Source organism: Kryptolebias marmoratus, linkage group LG22 (assembly GCF_001649575.2).
Source record: "Kryptolebias marmoratus isolate JLee-2015 linkage group LG22, ASM164957v2, whole genome shotgun sequence".
In the NCBI taxonomy this organism is placed as follows: Eukaryota; Metazoa; Chordata; class Actinopteri; order Cyprinodontiformes; family Rivulidae; genus Kryptolebias; species Kryptolebias marmoratus.
This window is the reverse complement of record NC_051451.1, coordinates 1982227-1987820: the sequence shown is the minus strand read 5'-3', so window position 1 is coordinate 1987820 and position 5594 is coordinate 1982227. Positions and strand designations below refer to the sequence as shown.

Here is a 5594-nt window from a genome sequence, read left to right as displayed (position 1 = left end):
CTGACCGCTAAAATTAAAGCTTTTATCATTTTTAAAGTTTAAATTGATCCCAGAACTGGAATTTGAATCAAAATGATTTAAGTGATTTCCAAAAAACTGCAGAGTATCAAACTGAGTTTTTATTGGTCCATTCATGTTTTGGTAGTTGGAGTTTTTCATCAAGAATCAGTGATGAAAAAACAAAAACAACAAGTAGTTATCTGATTTGTTTTAAAATACTAAAGATTCATTTGAAATATAAGATGTTTTATTTTTATTTTTTGGTATATGGTAAAAAAAAAAGGTAAATCAACTATCTAAAAAGCTTTCATTTTAATTTTATACTTAGAAGAATAAAACAATAAATTACTGGCAAATAGAAACAAATTAAAGACCTGTTTTGTCATGTTTTAACCTCAGAAGTCATCAGTGAAGAGCACAACAACGATGCATGACCAAATAACTGTCCGTGTGGGAGGAAAGTAGGATTAAGTTTAGTTGCTGTGATTAATAAACATGATTTTACTTCAGCTTGTCTCAGGAGATGACTGCAGAAAAACCTCATGGCGTCACAGTTAGTTTATTAATCTCAGCCTGTCTCTGTCTCCTCACACTCACAGGTATTTTATTTTGGTAACGAATGTTTGTTGCACTCTCGTCTTACTGATGACCTCTGGTGTAATTTTAGTATTATATTATTTAAATAAGGAAAAAAAATAAAACCATTTGTAAATATGTACTACATTTTTTGACCCCAAATCACAAACACAGTTGTTTTGTTTGTTTGTTTGTTGTTTTAATTTTTAATGCTTGTTCTTGATGAGAAAATCCAATTTACCTGATGTGACAAGTAAAGCGTTGCCTTCCCAGGGATGGGATTTCTCCTTATTTTTGTAAGTATAAAAATAAAATAAAATATTTTTTATTCAATTTTGATCATAAAAAGAAGAAAACAACTCATATTTTGAAGTAATCTTTTGCATTTTAAAACAAAATCAAGTAACTACTTAATTATTTTTATGTAATTATAATTCCATCAAACTATAAGTGATCAACTTCTTGGTTGTTCAAACAGAAAGCTGCCTGGATCTGCTGAACGTTGGCACAGAATACATAAATACATTTGCACAGCCTAAACCAGGAAAGTAAAAATTAAAATATCTGGTTATAACCTAACATGAACTAACAGCTTTGAAGTGAATACAGAAGACACACACAGACTCTTTAAAATTAAAAATACTGAAATAAAAACAAAGCTCATGGCAGAACTTTGTAGATTGTAGAATACTCAGATTATTCTGCATTAAAGTTTTTGTGTTTATTTAAGGTGGATGTAAAACTGAGTCTGTCAGATTGTGCCTCAGCAGCCGTGAACACCACGCGTCATCGATGTGTGTGTTTGCTCGTTTGGTCACGAACCAGTAGATGGATTTTGGACTTGCATTCCTTCAAGAGATGCTGCTTCCAATCATTATTTAGTAGTTTGAGTTTCATACACCTAATGAGTAAGAATCATTTAACAAACCCATGAAATACATGGATTATTATTTAAAAGTTAGTTGCTGTAGACTGGACTCCAGTAAAACCTTGACTCATGTAATCCTTAGGCACACACACCAATGAGACCAGGACAAGAAGGTCAAAGGTCACAGACACGTTCAGTGTATTAGACTAATAAACCTAAATGGATTGTGAGGAAGTCAAACTTTAGCCTTGATCATTCAGAGGGTTTTACTCCTCAATTATGGAAAGTTGCTACAAGAATGTGGTTTGAGTTTGTCTTTTTAATTTGTTTGTTTTATATTTTGTGTTTGACCTAAAATAGAAAAATGAAGACATTTTTATACTGACAGAAGTTCTGTTGAATACTGGGTATACATCTGTGTTTAGATAAGAGGAAACACTTTTTAAAAGCCCACTACATTTCTAATAAGACGGTTCTGCCTTCTGCTGGTTATTTTTGGTATTACAACAAAGTGTCACTTTATCAGACTTTGTTTTACTTTCACTGTACTTTTAAAATAGTATATCACTCCAACATTTTTTGCAGGTGATCATGTTTTTGCTCATGTCTGTACAAATGTTCATTCATCTGTCATATCTCATGAGCTACTAGATGAATTTTAAAGAAAGTCTGGAGAGTAATCATTGAATGTACAGCTACAACTGATGACCATTTGAAATCACCCTGATTCAAGATGGCCACCACAGCCAGTTCCATCCATCTTCTACCATTTATCCATGGTTGGATCACAGAGGCAACAGGTCCAGGAGAGAAACCCAGACCTCCAGCTCCTCTTGGGGGATCCCAAGGTGTTACCTGCCCAGAGAGGATACATGATCCCTCCAGCGAACTCTGGGTCTCCTCCCGGTGGGACATGCCCATCAAACCTCCAAAGGGAGGTGTCCAGGAGGCATCCTGATCAGATGCCTGAACCACCTCAGCTGACTCCTGACGGCACTCCTCACCTTCTCTCTGAGGCTGAGCCCAGCCATCCTACGAAGGAAGCTCATTTCAGCCGTTTGTTTCCAGGATCTCTTTCTTTGGGTCACGATCCAAACCTCATGACCCTAGGTGATGGTTGGAACGTAGATGGGTCAGTAAATCCAGAGCTTTACCTTTTGACTCAACTCTTTCTTCACTATGACTGACTGAATCAACGCCCTCATTACTGCAGATGAGTCCCCGATCCATTGATGCCACACCCAGTAGACCTTAGAAACTCCCAAAATGGCTCTAATTCAGTCAGTTTTACAAATAGAGACCTAAAATTTTATGTGATAGTAACTCAGTCATTTTTAACACATACTGTACACCAATCATGTGTTGGGTTTGGAGGGCGGATGGTAGATTGGACCCAAAATGCAGACACTCAAAGAGCTCTAAAAGAAAAACTAATTTATTTAAAACAAAACCCAATGCCTGACGTGCCAGCAACAAAAACTAAATTACAAAAACTTAAAACATAAAACCTAAACATGTGGACAACCAAATAACAGAATGAAAGAAACAATAAACTCAATAAAACCAAAAAATACCCAAATCCTGACAGCATGACAATATTGCATGAGATTGTGCAAAACAATTTTTGAAGAATTTACTAAAACAGCTACAACTCTGTCATTTCTCAACATAAGGTGATCTTTGCCTAAACTGAAAGGTTGTGGGTGATATGCATTCCTTTAGGGGATGCTAGGCTTTTAATTATTAAAGTCTGAAAATCTGAAATGTCACAGATTGTTCAGCGTGCTTCTTTGTTTCTGAAAAGTTTGTAAAATTGACATTTTTAACACTTGGCAGAAGCCATTTGTTTGTTTTTTCCAGTGAAACATTTTTTGACTGAAATGTGTAAAAGCAACACAGAGGAAGTGAACATCAATGTGGTTCATGCTCAGGAAGTTTATAAAAAAAGAAAACATTTCTTTTACAAGTATTTGTCAACTAGAAATATTACAGGTTTAGAGGAGTTTGTTCTGACCCTGCCAGCTGGTGTTGCACTTGAACGCACCATCCAAGAAGAAGACAGCTTGTGTTGGGAGTGTTTCAGGGACCTGGGGGTGGAGGGGGGCTTGTAACTCTGGACAGCTGCTCCTCTTTCTGTCTCTTCCTCCCTCCTCCTCCTCCTCCTCCTCCTCAGATGTTGTGCCTCTGCAGAGCAGGCAGCTTCTCTGACACCTCTCTGGATAAAACACTGACCGGACCTGAATAAGAGACCTTCTTTGGATGTGGACGAACTTTTCCTACAAGCTGTTTGGACGCTGCAGTGCTGATTGGTGGATTTGTGTGTTTAGACTCCAAATGCAAGGTTGAGTGACTGTTGTGTTTGATAATTATTCACACCTGCATGTGTAAATCTTATGTAATGTTAGCTGTTTTCTTATTGTGTGAATGCTGATTCAGCAATAATGCTTTTTGTTTTCCAGATGCTGACCATGTTTGTGCTCCTGCTGCTCTGGTCCTCTGCAGCCTCCTCTCCTCTGGTAAACTCTGACTGGGATGTGATGTTTTACTTTTATCTGTTTCAGGAAACATATACAGAAAATGTGTGGCTTTAGAGGGAATAGTGTGGCATGACTTATGGTAACATTGTTTAATGTAGACAAAAATCAAAATTACATAGAGATGAATGTGAGCGTGGCAAAATGAGTGAAAGCAAACATCCTTTAAACTTAAACGGCTCAGTTTTTAAACAATCACAGTTTATGAGCTGTGAGTGGCCTCTGCTGCTGTAACAGCTGTAATATTTCTTTTGTTCTTGGTTCTCTTCACTTCTTCTACAAAACATCAGCATTTTGTCAGCTTAGAATATTAAAAGGACGTTTAAATTCCTATTAGACTTCAGAGGAAAAAAGATGATGGATGTTGGAGTTTGAGAATTAACAGCTTCAGCACCCTTCAACATTTCTTTAAAAAAACTAATTTATTTTATTCCCTTTCGTATCCATAACCCAATGGTTTGGTCTTGATAAAGGCAAAAATTTATTGTAATAATGTCTAACATCCCCTGTATGTTGTTATATGACATAATTTCTCTTACTTATAACCTTCTGGAGAATGAACCACATCAGTGGTGTTGACGTGTGGAAGTGAAAAATGAAACATGTGGATCTAAAAACAGGACTTTGTTTGCTTGGTGTTAAAACATTTAATCTTCACACACACACACACACACACACAGTGGCTCAGGTGTGTTTGTGAGTCATCATCTCTAGTTTCAGTTTTCCAGCTGTAATTGTGGTTTGCTCTGCAGCTGTTCCATCACATAATAAACAGCTTTTATCTGTAAAAAGATCCAACTCCAGCTGGTGAAAAGTGTGAAGTCAAAGCTCTTTTTCCCAGAAGGGAACAAAGTTGTTGTTTTTGTTACCCATCTTGTCAGGAGAAGCAGTCCTGATGGGGTCCAAACACAACAAAACTTCATTTTTACTGAAGAGTTGGTCGTAGGGCTAAGGTGTGACCTGAGTTTAGGTTTAGGTAAACTGGTAATGGTAGGTTAGGGTCAGGGTTAAGTTACAGAACTGAATAAAATTAAATCCAGTGTCCTATTAAGTACAGAAATACAAACTTTTATATGTGAGTATGTTTTCATTCATACAGACATTCAATTAGACATAAAAAGTTATATAAAAAGCCAAAATAATGAAAACAGTGAATGGTTTTAATGTCTTAAAAGAATCATTAGACAAAAAACAAGTGAATAAATTTTGGGGGTGATCTGGATCTCAGTGGAGGTTTGCCTTCTCCAAGTGCATTTTCTATATATTTTACTAAAACTTACAGAAATGTATCAGTAGATGTACATCTGCCACTGATAAACATTTGGAGTCATTGTGTTTGAAGATGTCTGTCACAGGAAACCAACCGTAGCAGACACAAAAATGGATTTTTACAGATAATGAGTTTAGATTTGGTGTGGTAGTAGCTGAGTATCAGTCACACCCAGGGGTGGAAATTAGCACCCCTCACCGGCCAAATGCGGGTAAATATTTGAAGTGGCGGGTGAATTTGATCAACACACACGCCACTGTGGCGGGTTGGCAATTTGAACAGAAAAGGTGTTATTTGTCCTCTTGACATATAGGGGGCAGTAATGTGCTCGAGTTGCTGCTGTTAC

The 5594-nt window shown here is 36.9% G+C and overlaps 1 long non-coding RNA gene across 1 annotated transcript in view; it reads left to right on the top strand.

The window, feature by feature from the left end:
• The first annotated feature begins 3666 nt into the window (after window positions 1-3666).
• Window positions 3667-5594, top strand: part of LOC119616703 — a 7741-nt gene continuing 5813 nt past the window's right edge. The window contains exons 1-2 of the long non-coding RNA XR_005232676.1: window positions 3667-3785; window positions 3904-3960. This is a non-coding gene — a long non-coding RNA (uncharacterized LOC119616703). The remainder of the gene's footprint in view (window positions 3786-3903; window positions 3961-5594) is intronic.